At 44.1% G+C, this 20,196-nt stretch overlaps 1 protein-coding gene and 1 long non-coding RNA gene across 2 annotated transcripts in view; one reads left to right on the top strand and one right to left on the bottom strand.

Moving 5' to 3' along the window:
* kcnh2b (potassium voltage-gated channel, subfamily H (eag-related), member 2b) overlaps positions 1-20,196 on the bottom strand; it is a 249,338-nt gene that overhangs the window by 155,211 nt on the left and 73,931 nt on the right. The window lies entirely within an intron of this gene.
* LOC113029378 (uncharacterized) lies at positions 18,883-19,301 on the top strand. Its single transcript, XR_003273398.1, has 2 exons — positions 18,883-19,045; positions 19,124-19,301. It is a non-coding gene; the product is annotated as an uncharacterized LOC113029378 (long non-coding RNA).

The raw sequence follows: 20,196 nt of genomic DNA on the forward strand, positions 1-20,196 counted from the left end.
ATAAACTCCACCTAAACTTGGTTTATATTTGACCCAGAGAGACTGCAGGTCATAACTTCTTACCTGAAGTTCAGTTCACCTGACACTCGGACCAGCAGCTGCTGTGGTCAGCAGCTCTGGGTAGCGACCAACAGAAGATACAAGCAGCAAAAAGGAGCCTTCACCAAAGGCTGTCTCTCCTGAGCGATCAGGTGAGGAGTCCAGTCCTCTGGGAGGCATTCAGAGTACAGGCACTGCTCCCCAACAGGTGTTTGGGCTTCTAACAGGCGAGGTGTTACAGACTAGTAGGAGAAGGCCCACAGACATGAAAATCTATACTTCTTCAACCACTGTATTTGTTTAACAAGTTTGTAAAATTGCAGAGTAATGCATGGAGAGTTGGCATGTTTGAACTCTCAGGCTTCCAATAACATACACCCACAGTACGCACGAGTGTTTTTCACTGCGTCACCTCTCCATGCGCTGCTCTGTTTGCTTTAATACCACAGACTTCCAAGAAGAAGAAGCTGAAGTCTCCACTGTGGAAGTCAGAAACAGGGCTGGATATATTTCAGTGTATGTGAAATGAAGGAAGAACGAGACTTCAGCAGAGGTGTTGGGAATAATTACAATGGGACACAAATTGCTCAGGGTTTAACTTTCAGTAAGTGACAGGACACCGTGGTCGATTACAGAGCAATTACATACTCTCCACTTCTTCTCTGGTTTGTACAGCTCTCACTAACATGTGGAATAAACAGTAAATGATGAATATATATGTATATATGTGGAGTTTCTTCACACCTGCTTTACCCTTTCCTTTTTCAACTGATCACACTGGTATAAAAGCCTAAGCCTAATATTGGGTAGCAGGATGATGATGTATATTTTAGGGCAACCTTTCTCCATCTACCAGGTGAAGGAGCGGACTGAGGGGATGAGATGTGCTGAGCCTGGTGCAAGCTGAAGGTGAAAGCCAGTCATCCCGAACTGTACAATTAAATCAGAACAGCAGCATGAATGGGCCGCTCCCCTGGAGGGCAAGAGATAAAGAAGGGTGGCCGCTCCGCTGGGGAAAAAGGCTTTATGGTTTACGGAGGTCTTACTGACTCACAGAGAAGCAGACAGTCTCACTGCCTGACAGGCCCACCCTTCCCTCACCTTTAGCAGTCCCACCGTGCTTCACCTGTCACAAAACTTTGATGAAACAATTCTCCAGAAGAATATCTCACCGTGTACCAAACAGGCTTAGCAAATAGAACAGCAGCGCTGACATTTGAGACTGAAATGATTCAGCTGTTTTGGTTTATACCTTGGTTGTGTTTGGGACACTGACAGGTGTCGACACTACAGCACATTATGCTTCTTTTAAGTTACGTCTTCTTTCAAGTCATTATGATTAAGTCTGCTGATGATGATGATGATGATGCCTTGTAATGTAAATCAGGGGTGGGCAACTCCAGGCCTCGAGGGCCGGTGTCCTGCAGGCTTTAGATGTGTCCTTGATCCAACACAGCTGATTCAAATGGCTGAATGACCTCCTCAACATGTCCTGAAGTTCTCCAGAATCCTGGTAATGAACTGATTCACGTGTGCTGACCCAGGCTGAGCTCTAAGACCTGCAGGACACCGGCCCTCGAGGCCTGGAGTTCCCCACCCTTGATGTAAAGGCTCCACTGAGGGCTCGTACATGGTTTTCAGCCTGAGCCTTCCTTCTGATATAATCATATTTAGTCCTGTCCATTCTGGTCAGTCCCAACGAAAATGTGTGCTACTATCTTTAAATCATACATTATAGGGAGAACAACAGCACTGAGAATGTGAATACTTACTGATACACTTGATGTAAGTACAGTGGGGCAAAAAAGTATTTAGTCAGCTACCGATTGTGCAAGTTCCCCCACCTAAAATGATGACAGAGGTCAGTAATTTGTACCAGAGGTACACTTCAACTGTGAGAGACAGAATGTGAAAAAAAAATCCATGAATCCACATGGTAGGATTTGTAAAGAATTTATTCGTAAATTCTTTACAAATCCTACCATGTGGATTCATGGATTTTTTTTTCACATTCTGTCTCTCACAGTTGAAGTGTACCTCTGGTACAAATTACTGACCTCTGTCATCATTTTAAGTGGGGGAACTTGCACAATCAGTGGCTGACTAAATACTTTTTTGCCCCACTGTATATCAGAGTTTTACACTGATGAAAACCAATTATTTATAACATATTAAATAAAAATCACAGAGTCGTCTCGTTAGTTCCCTCTTCTCATGCATTGCTCCAGCATCACCTCCCCTCTAACTTGACCCCAACTCCAACCGTAGTCAAAGTCATCCAATTCAAACATCTGTGAAATTGGGTTGGAAATGAGCTTGCTGTGCTGAACGAGCTGAGGTAAAAATCGACGCGGCATTGAGCAGTGTGTTCGATGGGGCTTAACCATTGCCCGCTCATTTGCATCCCAGCACTCTGGAGAGCTGCGGTGTAGCAGATCTTACAGGAGAAGGAAAACACAAAACTGTTACTCGTTACAAAAAGGCCATGCAGTAAAGCACAATCACCCCTGACATCAAAGTGTGCGTGTTAGTAACCCGTCTGCTGTTCGACTGAGACGTGTTGCATTTTTCAGACGGGATCTCTTCATGAATGGATAGTGTGAAGTGACCTGTAACGTCTCTAGGAAAACACATTATGATGCTTTGCAGTGCAATCTGCATTCTAATGTTCCTGCTCTGCTCCTCACGCTCACAGTTTAATCACAAAAACACCGGAAATCCTGTTGTCTTTGCCCTATCAGCCATCACTGCTTCCCCATTTTCAGAAGCAGTGCTTTTTACGTTCTGCTTGTTCCCAGAATGCACCAGGAGGTTTCCATTACCCCATTAAGCCTTGGTGGAGAGATAAGGCAGTGAACACACACAGGCTACAGGCTCTCCCCATGGAGGCCCTGCTGTAGTCAGGACGAGCATAAACATACACATTTGGCCTCTGCTGCCTCCTTCTCTCAGTGCGTGTGTGTGCACGTGTGTGTGCACGTGTGTGTGCACGTGTGTGTGCACGTGTGTGTGCACGTGTGTGTGCATGTGTGTGTCGTCCTGTGTGGTCTCTCTTTCTCTAGAGCTGTTGTTTATCTTTTTTATTGCTCCTCCTGTTGCCATGCCCTTAAGTTCTGTTTAGGTTCACACGCATGAAATCTATCTATGTAGCCAATACTATCTCCTATACACGGTTACACTGTACAACAAGTCCAACACTTTGCTCGTTTTTCAGTGTGAAATCTGTTAAATCATAACAGAAAAGACCGGTACTCCATTTAGACTGTCAGAAAGGACAACAGACCCCACTGTCGAACAGCTTCCAGTCCTTTTTTCCCAGTTATTTTATGGCTTAATTATGCTGAGCAGTAGTGCACACGTAAATGCAAAGCTGTTGAAATGATAAAGACAAGCAATGAGAGGATAAATGTGCTCTATGAAACAGCGTGTTATGCAACAATATACTGTCTCGAGTGGATCGACTATTTCATCCAAACGCACAGTGTGGATCTTTTAACTAAGCTGGTCAAATTATATATATATATATATATATATATATATATATATATATATATATATATATATATATATATATATATATTGTACGATAACGACCCTACAATAATGCAGAGAAAACCCCAACAATCAGATGCCCTCCTATAACCAAGCACTTGGCGACAGTGGGAAGGAAAAACTCCCTCTTAACAGGAAGAAACCTCCGGCAGACGCAGGCTCAGGGAGGAGAAGCCTTCTGAAACGGCTGGTTGGGGGTGAGGAGAGTTAGACAGGACAAAACACAGACTGTGGAAGAGAGCCAGAGATTAGTAATGACGAATGATTAAATACAGAGCGGTGCATCAACACATGCGAGTTTTAACAAACTATATGACACATGGTGTACATAAGAGTGCTATATAACTGCATGCACGTCTCTGCGATTTAGAGGAACAAACAGACAAAGTTCAGAGACAAAGCACATTTCTGGAATAATACTGCAGCAGCCCTTTAACAGTCTGTGTCTGAGCAAACCAATACAGGCAATTATCTAACCACTGCACTCAAATTAATGTTTCAATAAAACTGCAGAATCACAGACACGTTTAGTAGGGAAGCAGAGTCAAATAGCAGAGACAAAGCATTTATCAGCATGACATCCCTTCAGGCAGTTTGCTTGTGTGTTTTTGTACGCGTCTATGTTTGTATGTTTAAGTTAGGCCCCCACGGCTGTGCAAAGACGTGTGTGTGTGACTGCATCTGTGTGGGTCCCCGTGGTGACTCATGGTGATAAGTGGCAGTGGGCTGCTGAGGGGCACAAATGGATGGCAAGATATGCTCCCAGACAGGAGGAGTAGAGGAGATAGATGGTGGTAAATGCCAGAGCGCAGAGGAAGATGGACATTAACTAAAGGAAGGCCTCATCATTAAGCCTTTAATGTGTGCGGTGGGAGCTCAAGAGAAGGATAAACCAGCATACAGGGGGACTGGAGGAGAGGTTGTAAAACATCAAAAGTTTCTCCAAATGAGTGTCAGAGTAAAACATTTTTCCCTGGTCACGATGAAAACTCTCAGAGGAGCGCCATTAAGGAGAAGAACATTGAAGAGGAAGGGCTAGCTATGGGGAGATGAGAAAGGACACGATAAGGTGGGAGACCCAAAGGAGTCAATATATACAGCAATTCAACAAATACCCAACTGATTCAATTATAGAGAACCATTACTGGAAGTAGTCAGGCCTGAGGTGAGCAACATAAATTTCAGAAGCCTCGCAGTAAGATGAGAAGAGACTGAAGGTGCCCTGCGGTTGGCAGCTGAGATGTATAACCGGGGAGGTGAAGTTGAATTTAAAGTTAGGAGAGGAAATACGGTTCCAAGCAAGCACATTTCCTCTTCCTGGATGCGTTACGGGTAAATTACTGAGAGGAGCACTACTGCTGGCAAGGTTGAGGATTCAATCCCAGCAGGGCCATCATTCACCAGAATATCTGATATATGTATGTTTAAGCATTTTCTCGTATTGGCCAAATAGCTTCACTCCAGTGGGTTTTCCCAAAACAGGCATAATGACCTCATTTCAAGGAGGACGGCGCTGACTGCAGCCTTTCAGGTTCAAAAGCACTATGTCTGAAATGCAATTTCAGCAGTTCAAACATTCTTGGAAACCTGAGGAAAACTCATCAGAGGTTGAAAGAGGGGATGCTGGAGGTTTTAGTAAAAAGGAGCTGATTGTTTTATAATCGAGAGGCTCATTCTAAAATGTACACGTCTACAATCCTGTGAGGAAAAATTAGAGCATCCTCACTACGTCTACAGCATTTAAGAAGGTGAGTAAAAACCAGAAACTCAATCAAATGCATTGGATTAATTGATTGGCTGTGACTGTGAGCACCTCAATAAAAGCTTTTTGAAGTTTGCAGGTCTGGAGCATTCAGATTGTGGCATTCCTAACACAATCCCACAATCTTCAGGTCTATTAAATGTTAAAGTTAATGAAATCAAGGATGAACTACCATCCAGGCTGCAGGAAAAAGCACATGAAATGTAGCTTTCCACTGATTTTCTACATGGTTTTGTTTTTATTCATCCAGATGGCTTAAAGGAGCTAAAGTCTGCATTCTGTATAGGAAGCTACAAAAGTAAAAACAGAAGACGAGGTAGCAGGTTTCTGTGACTGTTGTTGGCTGATCTCAGCAGGAGTGAGGCGATGGTCCTCTGTGACACTTTAGCTGCACACTGATTACCTGATGGATGACTGAGGAGATGGAGCTGACTGATACAGATGAGAGGTGTAATGGCTCTGACCGCGAGCCGGGGAAGCCAGCCAACAAAGACCGTATAAGATCCCGGAGGAAGCAGTTTTCACGATTACAGTCACAAACAGATGATATCACTTTAGTGTTTGAAAGTTTTTCTCATGATGGCACAAGAAGCTTCAAAAAACCCTCACAGCTACAGTACATGACACAATGGCACGGCGGTCTGCAGACCTGCAAAATGCTGCATTCATACGCTTCCCTTTGCACATTCTGAGGGAACATGGACCTCAACGGGAAGTCTTTTTATTTGAGCAACATTTTTATAACCTTCAAACGTTGCTAAACAAACTATTTATCACGCTGAACTGTACTTTCCTTTACTTCCAGGTTTAATTGTCTCTGAAAATACAGCACGTTATGCTGTAGATCTGTTTGTCTTAATGACAGAGAGTAGCCAAAAGGTTTGTAGTGTTTTGAGATTCTATTATACCTGGATGAAGGCAGGAAATGAGAACACTTGGTAAGAGGTTGACTTGCATCAGTGAGTGCATCGTTTTAGAGCAATTAACCCTCACTTGACACTCTAACTTTTACAGCTTAGGATGGATAGTTGTTTCTCCAAAGCTCATACTTGTTTGAAGGGTAAAGTGTGCTCAGGTGGGGGCAGCTGTGTGCAGACTCCATTAACTCAGAGAGATCTGTAGGACTGTCAGAGTGTCATTTCGATGGAGGCTCTTCACCTTGACCGTACAGTTCATTCCCAGGGGGCAGCAATGCTGAATCCACAGAGGTAAAATTTCTACCTCTGCCCCATCTGCTAAAATTATCCATCGTATATTCCCAGTGGCTGCTTGCTGCTTAGCACTACAGATTTCATACACAGACAGACAAGGTCAGAAGTCAAAACTCCCATTTTAATTACAGCATGTGAAAGCCGCTCTCGAGAGCTGCTTTTGTAAGCAGAAACCAGACAATCCTGAAAAGAAACACTACGAGTTTGAAAGCGCTACGTCCAGAGAAACAGAACAGACTTTTGGGAAAACAAAAGAAAGAAAGAAACAAGAATAAAAACGATCTTTTCATGTATATTTAGCTCTTAGTGTCCGGACTAGAGATGTACTGACACAGCAGCAGTTCTAATACGATGCCCCACCTTCCTGGTTTCATGTGAAACAACAACACCGGCCTACACACCTAAACAGCCTCCATGTTTCTGATGTAATAAATCAAAAACATCAACTTAAATTAAAAATCCTCAGCTCAGGATCTTTCCTCCGTATTCCTCACATGCACGTGCTGCATGCAGCTAAATGCTTCTCAACATAATGAGACTCAGAGTGTTTGAGTCATTTTAACACCGTGTGCAGTTCAGTCAAAACCTCCTGCAATAGAACAGCTGTTAGAGTTGCAGATGGGAAACACCCCCAGTCTGCTGATATTTGCTGTCTTTCTTACACCACTGATGCACTTCCCTGGTGCTTGTCGCAGTATGCACAAAACCACATCGAACTTTATGGGGTTTTATACACTGGCTTCACAAACCAGGCCGCTGTCAGTGATACCAAGCTAGATTATTTTGAGACACGCTCCGATCTCGCTATTCTTTTAATATGCATTCAATGAATTACTGATTTTTAGAATAAAACATTATTTAGACAAAGTCCAAACACACAGTTGGTCCCATGTGATTAAGGCAAAAGAACAAGAGAAATAAAAACAGTTTCAAAGCCAGGTTCTTTACTGGCAAGTCAGAAATAGAAATGCTTTCATGTTGCCTCTAGATACCATACTCAAGTTACAGTTGATCCATGCTGGTAGCAAAAATAAACTTTAGAGAATGCTGCTCAGTAGCAGGTGAAATCCATCCAGTACCTGAAGTTGTGGGCGCTCAAAACAAAAACAAAAACTTGAAGACGAGACACAGGATTCCTGCCGAAACGACTGCCAAACATGGACACACACAAAGAACAAAAAACCCAGCATGCACAAACCAGGCAGCTCAGATGCCTGTTTCTCCAAGCCTGTAAGGAAAAACATGCATTGTCTCAAAGGGGGTTTGAGCACCAGCAGCAGCCTTGAAAAACAGAACAACCCTGTGAGGCATGACGATGGGATTAGAGGCGTGCGTGAGAGTTTGAACATACAGTGTCTCTCTCTGCATGAACAAGCACGCAACCACCAACTGTCACTTGTGTCAGATTCTGATCCAGCTGTAGGTAAGAGCCTGTGAGCGGGCGCTACAGCAGAGTGAGAGACAGAGCACAGTGCAGCACCCTCGACCCCTCATCGGCTGTAATCAACTGCCTGTGTGAGTGAGAGAGTGGGCATGTGCGCAGCGAGGGGAACCAAGCTGCAGTTTCCTCCTTGCAGTCCAGTGATGTGTGCCATCATTAGGAGCAGTTCCACACAAAGCTGACCCTGCTCGGGCTCTCGTTAACGGCTGGTGCACTGGCTCAGTAACCCACAAACTTGGTGTCAAGAAGCACTGTGGTGTCCAGCTGGAGCGAGGTTGTTGCACACCAGTTTGAAAGAACAGGACTGTCCATTAGACGTCAAGGGTGAACCAACGGTTAAATAAAGATAAATTCTTTGTTCTGTTCAGTCTAGGTTGGTTTCATTGTTATACAGCTCAGATATACACCATCCTTCACTGCTGCAGTATCAGTCACTGTTGTATCGCACTGTAAAACTAGCCAGCTCTGTTTCTGCACACATTAGAGCTGCGAGTTTACAGTCTTTCAGTTGTGTGGAAACTACAGTGAAGATTCAGCACTTAAAGAAGACTGATTAATCAGACAGGCTGATAAATAAGCTGAGTGTGTCTGAATGTGCACAAAGATAAAGAACAGAAGGCACACACTGTGCATCCACCAATCAGCTGTAACATTGAAACCACCTGCTTAACGTTATGAAGGTACAAACCACTCTGACCGGTTGAGGCATGGACAGCACCTGTTTTTCCAGTATGTCACACAGGTGCTTGAGCAGACGCAGGATTGAGGTCTTGAGGTCTTGGAGACAGACTCAACACCGTGAACTTCCATCTTTCTCAGAAAATCCAGAACACTTTTTAAACGGGGGCTGGGAGCCTTTTGAAAAGGGTCACTGCAGCAATATCACACTGCCACTACCAGCTCAAGTTAATCCCATGATGCATCCTGTTTTCTTCTCACGTGCTGGTCGATATGACATTAATATAAATAAATAAATAAACCCGTATTATGCAGTAGACCAGCCTGCCATCTCATACTGGTGTACTGCTTCAATCGCCGGCAGTATTCAGGTTTTAGGCAAACAGTGCTTGAGGAATTGTTCTGAGGATCACACAACACCCCCATGGGAGCAGTGAGCCGGCTCTTTATGCTCAGATCCAAAAGTTTCTGCAGTCTCACAAGTTGTTTTTTTGCCAGTTCAGCTTTTATTTCGATTTTTTTTACATGTCGAAATGATAAAGTGAAAAAAAATAATTGTTTCATGGGTTTTGCACTGCACTGGCAAAACCTCTGTCTTGAAGGTAGTAACCAATGCATAAAGGGAACACCCCACATGACCTGCTGCCTAGAAGACACCAGCCAAGCTGATCCAATTTCCAATCCAATTTGGGCTTTATTAAATTTGCTCAGATCCTTACCCTTGTCTATTTTCCTGCTTCTCCAGGCTTTAATAACTGATTTATCCCTTTTATACCTTACCCCCGCACCACTGTAGCATATTACATTATAACACAGCCAGTTTACTTGAACTATCTTATCAATCTATTTAATGTTGTCTCATTTGTTTTTACTCCCCTCAGACCTCTGTGAACATTATAGTTGTTTGTAGCAATAACAGATTTATTTTCCCAATCAATCAACTACAATAACCCCCAAGGCTATGCTCAAAGATTCACCCGAGGGCACAGAGGAATTGCCAAAAAGTAAAATACTATGTGTTTGAGTGTCTAAGTAATAAACCTGCAAGTAGACATTAAACTGTCCCAAATTATCCACCAGCAGAAGCATGCATACATGATAGATCCAAAAGTTCTATATAGTTTACATGAATTGCTCATTTGCACACCATCAACAATGGAGTTAGGGACAAATTACCTAATCAGGACTCTGAGGCCAAACACAGGGATAAAGAGAGAAACACAATAGTGTGATAGCACTGAGGCAAATTGTGACAGCAATCAGCACTGAGATGAAAAGCTTTTGATCTAACGGGGAATCAATATCTCATAGCCCAGCTTGCAAAGTACAAAAAAGCAGCTGCCAGGAAGACTGAACACAGATATCACACTCAGCAAGAGACGCTTCAGAGTTCAAATCTTTTATTCTTTTCTCATTGGCATCACGTCCTGCCTCGACCTGATAAATAGTCTTGCATAAAAAACCAACAAAACCAAAAACAGGTTCTTAGAGGAAGGTTTTGTATCCTGGAAGCCTGCTGTTAGCTGCAGCTATTTAGCAGTCCCATCACAAGACTCGTTCTCAGGCAGCTGAATCTAAAAAAGGCCACTGGGGTAAAGATAAAATGCAAAACCATTAAAACCACCCAGATCGAAACGCTACCAGGGAAATAACTGCCAAGGACATCACAGTTCGTCTAACTTTAGAAGGAGTGGGTGTAGCTGTGTACAAATGCTTTCTGTCACTTCTTTGCTTTAAATCTTCTACTGTCAGCTGGGCAGTTTATGTCTGCGGTTTGCCACAAAGCCCATCACAGCCACGTATCATAGAAAACACAGCAAGCCCAACTCTGCCTTTGGTGACATTTACTCATTGTAGCCATAAACCACTGAGCATACCTATTAGCCCGCTCTGTGATGCAACATTTTTCAACATGAAGTACTCTTCATAAACAATGTGCTTTTGTTATTGGTCCTAAGTCACCCTGATGTGGTTACAGACTCTTTGAGCCAATCATGGAAAGGAATAACAAAAGGTTCACCTCTGTGGGCATCGGCATAGTGACTGTTGCCATGCCAGCAGTGAGCTGCTCCCTTGCAAACCTCAGGTGCCTGTGGTCTTTGCTGTGATAACGTGCAAACGTGTGCATGTCAGTCATCCAAGTGCAACAGTAATTGGAGATTATGTATGAGAATTTCAGGAGCAGGACCACGCCTCCAAACTAGTGATGGCACGATACCATTTTTTTATGTCCGATATCGATAACATAAATTTGGATATCTGCCGATACCGATATGAATCCGATATAGTGTTTTTTTAATATCTTGCTGAATTTTGTATAAGTTCATGCTGAAGTTAAAAAAACCCACTAAGGCTATTCTTTTATATCTGTATGCAAAAAATACACTGCACCCAAAATATTTCAAAGTTCAGCAAAACTGATCAATCTAATGAACTTAAACCTGCTCCATCCTCCCTATTCTGGTATTTTAAAGAGTACTTAGCAGAAATATTAAGCAGCCTAACTAATAGGGTTGCAAACTCCCAGCAAAAAAAAAAAAAAAAAAAAAGGGAACCTTGCTGCGGTTATGAGCCGAGTTACGCCGTGTCACAAGTTTTGTGAGGTGCTTGTTTGATATTTAATGGATCGGATTACATTTTTTATTTCTCTCCGATATCCGATCCAGTAATTTAGGTCAGTATCGGATTATATACTGATACGTAATATTGGATCGGTCCATCTCTACTCCAAACACTCTCCTTCCGGTTGTCATCTATATAGGTTCCCCCAGTTCTGCAAACTGTTCATTCTTGTTTACGTGCCCCTCCCTCCCTCCTTGTTCTCAGTTCTAGTTTTAGTACACGGGGATCTGCCAGAGACGGGAGCCATCGCCAGTCCCCTTTGAGGCCTTCCCCAAACCGCAGCTCAATCCATGTCCAAGCATCACCTTTACCTACTAAAACGCTGTCAAACCTCAAATGAGGACGTGAGCCCAGCTACTGAAATGTGTTTGTTCTGCCTGTTGCATGTTAAACTGCAATATGGCATCCATCTGTTATAAGATGCTGAAGGCTGATTACGTGCATGGCTTTGAGTTCATGAGATGCCACAAGAAGGTAAACAGCTCCTATGCAGCACTGCATGTCACGGTTTAAGCCAAGAAGTGTCTCCGTCCTCCTTTTTCTCCATTAGTCATTCGTGTCAGCAGCTTGTCTTCCTTTCTCTCCCTGCTCATGTGGTCAGGACACTGATCATTCATCCTCCTCAGTGTGAGGCTGGAAGTCAATACCAGCAGGAAGCTCTCTTTTCAAGTCTTTCTCCCTGCGTGCCCTCTACAAGTGCAAAGACTTTCTCTGAAGGCTTCATAGCCTCCATACACTCCCATCTGCACCTTTATCTTTAGGGATGCTCACCATACGTTCCAAGATGAATCACTCTGGTTACCGAGAACATGGAGGAGAAGCTCTAGTGTTATGGCCCCAGGCAGTGGTGCTGTTTGTGTCTTGTGTTGCAGGATTTCATGTGTGGAAGTGCAGAACACCTGGCCAGCATTTAGCAGAACCTTTCAAACCCTGTGATGGTGCCTGCCGTCCTCCTTGGTTCCTGTTGACACTACATATGCCCCGGCTGCAAAGACACTCAGACATACCTTTGAATACCACAAAACAATGATCTTTTCATGTACTGTCTCAGAAACTTTACACTGAATTATCCATACAAGCTGATCATGTGCATGAAAACAAAAACAACCTACAGTGGGGCAAAAAAGTATTTAGTCAGCCACCGATTGTGCAAGTTCCCCCACTTAAAATGATGACAGAGGTCAGTAATTTGCACCAGAGGTACACTTCAACTGTGAGAGACAGAATGTGAAAAAAAATCCATGAATCCACATGGTAGGATTTGTAAAGAATTTATTGGTAAATCAGGGTGGAAAATAAGTATTTGGTCACCTCAAACAAGGAAAATCTCTGGCTCTCACAGACCTGTAACGTCTTCTGTAAGAAGCTTTTCTGTCCCCCACTCGTTACCTGTATGAATGGCACCTGTTTGAACTCATCATCTGTATAAAAGACACCTGTCCACAGCCTCAAACAGTCAGACTCCAAACTCCGCCATGGCCAAGACCAAAGAGCTTTCGAAGGACACCAGGAAAAGTATTGTAGACCTGCACCAGACTGGGAAGAGTGAATCTACAATAGGCAAGCAGCTTGGTGTGAAAAAATCAACTGTGGGAGCAATCATCAGAAAATGGAAGACATACAAGACCACTGATAATCTCCCTCGATCTGGGGCTCCACGCAAGATCTCATCCCGTGGGGTCAAAATGATCATGAGAACGGTGAGCAAAGATCCCAGAACCACACGGGGGGACCTGGTGAATGACCTGCAGAGAGCTGGGACCAAAGTAACAAAGGTCACCATCAGTAACACACTACAACGGCAGGGAATCAAATCCCGCAGTGCCAGACGTGTTCCGCTGCTGAAGCCAGTGCATGTCCAGGCCCGTCTGAAGTTTGCCAGAGAGCACATGGATGATACAGCAGAGGATTGGGAGAATGTCATGTGGTCAGATGACACCAAAGTAGAACTTTTTGGTATAAACTCAACTCGTCGTGTTTGGAGGACGAAGAATACTGAGTTGCATCCCAAGAACACCATACCTACTGTGAAGCATGGGGGTGGAAACATCATGCTATGGGGCTGTTTTTCTGCCAAGGGGACAGGACGACTGATCCGTGTTAAGGACAGAATGAATGGGGCCATGTATCGTGAGATTTTGAGTCAAAACCTCCTTCCATCAGTGAGAACTTTGAAGATGAAACGAGGCTGGGTCTTCCAACATGACAATGATCCAAAACACACCGCCCGGGCAACAAAGGAGTGGCTCCGTAAGAAGCATTTGAAAGTCCTGGAGTGGCCTAGCCAGTCTCCAGACCTCAACCCCATAGAAAATCTGTGGCGGGAGTTGAAAGTCCGTGTTGCTCGGCGACAGCCCCAAAACATCACTGCTCTCGAGAAGATCTGCATGGAGGAATGGGCCAAAATACCAGCTACTGTGTGTGCAAACCTGGTAAAGACCTATAGTAAACGTTTGACCTGTGTTATTGCCAACCAAGGTTATGTTACAAAGTATTGAGTTGTATTTTTGTTATTGACCAAATACTTATTTTCCACCCTGATTTACGAATAAATTCTTTACAAATCCTACCATGTGGATTCATGGATTTTTTTTTTTTCACATTCTGTCTCTCACAGTTGAAGTGTACCTCTGGTGCAAATTACTGACCTCTGTCATCATTTTAGGTGGGGGAACTTGCACAATCGGTGGCTGACTAAATACTTTTTTGCCCCACTGTAGATATATCCCAGTTTTCTCTTCTGTTCCTGCTTCCATTTTCTTCATCTCTGAGGATGAAGTAAGCGTTCATGGACAATAATAGTCTCTATCTCATTGGGAAGTACAACTACCGTGTTGATGGTGTGGAACATATCAACACTGCAAACAGCTTTGGCGAGCTCTGTTCTTCATAGCTTCCCTGATGCAGCTCCAAGCTGACAATAACACCACAACTGCGTATTTATTGACATTTGCAGACATGGATGGCTGAAAGAAATGAGATGGAAGAAATGATGTGTGCTGAGATGGGTGTGTGGATCGCACAGACACCTTGCTTCCTGATTTGCTGAACAAGCATCTCCATGGTATCAGATGAGAAGAATTTCAAGCTGCTGCACATGAATAAATGAAGTAGTTTAATATTTTTACACGAGTAAAATGTTGAAATGGGACGAAGCTGAAATACTTAGCAGATCCGCTTCACATCATTGTTTTTCCTCTGCATCTTCTACTGGTGGAGAGGAGGGGGAGATCACAGCAACCAAGTATGCCATCATCACTCTGCAGCTAGGGAGGAGTGTAATGATGGAGACAGAAAGAAGACAGCCGGGGAGCGCAAGGTTAGGGGAAGAAAATGAGACCAAGTGAGTAGGATGAATGAACGACTAAGAGCCGTGATGTGAAGGCGGGGCTTTAGCCGATGGGGAGCGAGTGTGCGAGTGTGCAGTTGAGCGTGTGAGTGGTGTACAATATGCTATTAAAAACACTCAAGAAATACCCCAGAACGCCACATATTATATGAAGTGTGTGACTGTATTACCATGCAGGTGTCTGCTCGCACACACAGTCATTATTCAAGCCTTATTCTATTTGGATGAATGGTTCTTATGCAGCGCTTTTCTACTCTTCTGAGCACTCAAAGCGCTTTACACAACTTGTGCATTCACCCATTCACACCCATTCGCACAAGCACATTGTTCTAAGTGCTTTCTAAGCAACATTCACACACACTCACACTCCGATGGATGCATCAGAGAGCAATTTGGGGTTAATATCTTGCCCAAGGATATTTGGCATGCAGACTGGAGGAAGCCAGGAATCAAACCACCAACCTTCCGATCAGTAGATGACCTGCTCTACCGCCTGAGCTACAGCCACCCCTGAAGAGCCTTCGGTTCGATTACATCAGGAGATCAAGGAATGTTTGATACCACCCGGAGCCTGAAGTATATTTTGTTCTCACAATCAGATATAGGAATGAGGGTTTTCATGAGTTTCTTTGGCCTTGATAGAGTATTTTGAACTCACACAGTCTAAATCATCTTTCAGGGAATTCATTAGCACTGGACAAAGTGTGGAGGTACTAAATCTATAAAGTGGATTTTTACTCAGAGAAGCGATTTCTCACTCTGCTTCAAGAACTAAAGGTTTCCTTTCATTTTATGTCCGCTATGTTTTATTAGCGCTTGATATTGTTTTGGGGATATTTTTAGTTCCCAGCTAAACCCTCACGTCTGAAGGAGGTTCTAATTTGGACATTTTGTTACGCTGCAGCACACAGTGATGATGGCGTGGAGGTATTTCCCCAGCTTCAGGACCACAGCGTGATTCAAACAGGTTTAAAGAGAATACCAGATTCAGTTTCCCGGTGTTTGAAATGAGCTTTAAAAGCAGCTTCTCTGGTAACAATGGAAAATACAATTTTTGGCAGTTTGTGATGTCAAGGGGAAAGCAGGGAGGGTAGCTAATGCCAATAATGTTCAGCTACTGACTATGACAGGTGGAAGCTCTGAGCCTGGATCACAGCAGCGAGCTGGCCAGAGCCTGCCAGCATGCGTGCTTGTGTGTACACGCTCGTGAATGCAACCATGTGTGTGGCTTGTTACGGCTTCGTGGGATTTTAGAGTCGCTTCTGTATTTGAGGCTGACGCCGTTTCCACGACAACACCCCCGGACACGTGTCGCCAACATTTGCCAACTGCTGCAAAGACACATCTGCTACCACGAGGAAGCGGTAAGAGTCATTTTGCCGACCACAGTGTGCAAAGTCGCAGCCATTCATTCATCAGAGGCTGGTGAATTTCCCAAGGACAGCACTATTCTGATTTTTAAAGCCTGAAGGGCTACATCCAAGTAACTCAGCGCAGCTGCATCTGCAAGGTGGTGAACTTTGCCACCTCCTGCCTGACCATCTGCTTCCATTCAAATCTGCGAGGCCGTCTTTGCTGTAATTAGAGCCACAACACTAAGTAAGAAAGCCAAGTGTTCCTAAGATCTTTGCCAGGAACAGCTCTGAGGGTGCTACAATATTTATATATTATATTTATATCATTACTAATGCAAACACTGCCCAACTACTGTTTTGTATTTCCAGTTTTTTAAAGCAGATAACACAAAAGTGTCACATGATCATTCTGGCTAAAGTACTAAAGAAACACACAGAGTAATTAATAATAAGCATAGATGTAAAAAATTAGGCAAAGGAAGGAGTTACTTTATATTATCACAAATATTATTAACATGACTTTTAAATATGTCAGTGCTGGTATATGAGACAGCCTCAGGCACTGACATATCTGACAGGTACTGAGAGCAAAGCATCCTGGGATTCTGGCAGAGGTCAAAGTCACTTCTTGCTGACATTATTTTAAAAATGTAAACAAATGACGTTTGGCGTCAGTTTGTAGCAGAACAGAACTTAGCTTGAAATAATCAAACATGTGACCAGCAGTGCTCTTGTTTTTGCTCTTTCTTGCCCAGTTGCCCCACACCACAGTCAGCTGTTCTGAGCCAGCTGTTTACCTTTGACCTTCAGCACTTTTCTCTCTATCCCCTGAGTCACCCTCTGAGCACTTTGATCATGTGCCAAGCTGCCATTTGCCAAGCTGCCAAGCATACTGCCAGAGGCCCACCATCACCGCCTGCCCTTGGGTGATGGAATGATGCGCAGGCACAAGCCCCTGACGGGTGTCCTGTTACTGGGGTGAATTCATGGGGACAGCTTAGAGGCTCAGTGGAGCTGAGGTCCATTAGCAAGGTCCTCAGCCAGGGATGCATCTGAGCCATCAGCATCATATAATCGGTACCACGCTGCCACGGACCTTGTTGCACATGGCACATGAAAGCAAACTCACAAACCTTAAATAACACAAGCTGCAGTTACATGTTTGCTAGTCTCTACCTGCTTATCTGTCTCACTCTGACACAACCCCCTCTGGGACAGAGACGGAGGGTGAAGGAGAAGCAGAGGAGGGGAACTGATGATGAGGTGATATTATGATGTAGGAGGAGATGAAGTCACGAGGTAGGCAGAGACAGACAGCAGCTGAGAGATCTGAGATGGATGATGCGACAATGCCTGGAAACTTTAAGGTGTATATTTTCCTCTTTGAAACGTAATATTGTTTCTTATATCCCAAACTTTGCGGCTGAACGGCCTGATCCACACAGCACATGTTGCTTAGCAACTTTCGCTTTAACAGAGAGTCAGATGAGGAGCTGTGGCAACAGCGGTGCAAAGCAAGTACGCTCTGGACTAAAAGTACATGCTGCTGTTTAGAGTTTCATGTGAAGTCCGTCTGGTTTTGCCCACCTTTGAAGTTTAAAGCATTTTGCATCAGGACATTTATGACAACGCCTGGATTTTCTCTTACACAGACAGATGATGCCTCAAAGCAAGTCTCATCTCTGGGCTTGTTTGGACATTTTGCCTCAAAAGTAAGGTTAAAAAAAGCTTTTTACTTATTTATTCTTCTATAATGACCTTCGGGCTCTTTCAAAGAGTTATTGTGATGCATAACATAAATGTTAAACTTTAATATTTAGTGGCCACCAAAGGATAAAAACTGCATATTGTTACAGTCGCATTAGGGCAAACAGTGGCTGGAGACTGCAGCACAACTACAATTACTGTGTGCACTGAACTGACAATCTCACTGTCATCAGCTACACTTGGCATATTCAGCGTGACTTTGGTGCACCAAGACATGGGCAAAATGGCAATAACATGCCATCTGATAATAATATGGTGATTACTTGGGATAAACCAAGAATACAACCAATTGGTTCCCACCTGAGTCAAATCCACCATTGCAAAAAGATGTATCACACTTGCACTCACCAGCTCAGACTGACTCACACTGATTGCAATGCTCTGACAGGCTGTATTCATAACGTAGAGGACAATTATTTGCAAACCTTCACCAAACGGTGAGTGCAGTTTGCCTGAGACAGACCATGAGTGGTTGGAGACAGGTTGCCTCCCACAATGCAACCTGTGCAGTCACCTTGAGATCAAAAGTAGTTGCCCATTTTGTTGACACAGCTACTTGCTGTCTGCCAAAAAAATTCCAATGGAATCATGAATGGAAGTTTTGTCCAGCTGATGACTGCGTCACAGTTTGGCTACTTTCACGTGCAGCTGGTCTTCTCAGCTGTTCCTGTGCTGCATCACATACATTAAAATATTACATAAACTCAGGAGATTAATGAGTTTACAGAGCAGCTGAATTCCAACTGTGACCCAATATGGAAACGGAGAGTTTTGTTTCTCTTAAATGATTAACTTTCTCCTCACAGCATTAAAATGATCTGTGACAAGTTGTCCCTTTGGTGCTGCCATCCTGTCCTTTCCTTGCACAGACACACACACACACACACACACACACACACACACACACACACACACAGAGGCAATTAGCTCAAATTTACTAGCACCTGTCTGATCGCTGGAAAGGGCCAACAGATGTCACGGACCCGGTTCCGGGGACTCGGGGTTCGTGAACAGTGTGGACCTTTATTGTTATTAGTGTATTGGATGTATGTTTGCTGCACTGTGTTCTTGTGTTCAATGCTGGTGTGTGTATGTGTGTGAGGCTGGAGGATGAAGGACAGCCACCTGCAGGCCTGATGGGTGTGGCCCTGCCAGCTGCTGGTCACGCCTAGCTTACCACACACCTGCTTCTGATCAGGATCGTCGGGGGAGCTACTTAACAGAGCGATGGAGCTTCCTCCGGCGCAGGATCGTTGAGTTAGACTCCATGTCAGTGTTTGTAGTGCTGGTCAGTGTATGCCTGCTGGAGTTGGTGCCATAACGGCTGTGTCTGTGTTTTTTCCTCAGGAGAGTGGAACACAGGACTGCAAGACACACGGGGTGTGTGAAGGCACAGGGGCAGAGAGCACGGGATACCAGCACTTGGGAGAAGACACGTCACGGGAGTCGAGGGAGCACTTTTGGAGATTCAATGTGTGGTGTACATTTACCTCACTGTAAATAAACCCACTGTTCATTTCATTAAGTCCAGCGTTTGGGTCCTTTCTCCAACATCCCCCACGGTCTGCCCCCCAGACCGTGACAACAGATGGAAAGACTGCAGAGAATGTGTGATTTTTTTATTACAACTAACAAACAGTGAACATGTTGTGACAGACTGGTACCCAACAGATGTATGGGAACACACACACACACACACACACACACACACACACACACACACACACACACACACACACACACACACACACACACACACACAGTTTAGCTTTAACTCAACAGTCAGGCCAGACAGATGCTACCTTATTAAGGCCCACATTGCACAACCCCAGCACTGCAGCTCTCCCTCTTTGTCTCACGTATTCAAGCTCCCTGTATGTCTTTCATTTGCTCTTTACTTTCCATTTGCGTCAGTTCAGGCCATCTAATAACAAGCAGTGAAAACAATAGCACTTTGAAACAGTAGACTGCTGTGCTATATGACTGATAACCGTCTCCTGACACACATACGTACACCCTGGGGATAGGAGATATGTGTCGCTGCTTCCATGACCTTGAATTGGTTTCATGTCATGTCTGCGCATAATGAGAGCTGCTAACGCTGCTGCGTGCCTTCAGGGAAGGAATGAGGGATTGATGATGAGAATGTGAACGCAAAGCAGAGGTTACTCTTCCACTGATGTCAGCGCAGGGTGATCACAGCTGACACGACATGGAGATGGTATGGAGGTTTTTAAAAGCCCTACAGGGACAGCAAGCAGGAAGCAAAACAGCAGCAAGAAGACACAAAGGAACATTTCTAGTCTTATTTGAAGGTTTTCCTATCATGGCTCTAACGCAGTGTGAATACTAATCCACACATGATCCTGAAAAAGTAGGGGCAACACTAATAACATGGATGCTAAGAATTGATATTCATA

Source organism: Astatotilapia calliptera, chromosome 9 (genome assembly GCF_900246225.1).
Source record: "Astatotilapia calliptera chromosome 9, fAstCal1.2, whole genome shotgun sequence".
Classification (NCBI taxonomy): domain Eukaryota; kingdom Metazoa; phylum Chordata; class Actinopteri; order Cichliformes; family Cichlidae; genus Astatotilapia; species Astatotilapia calliptera.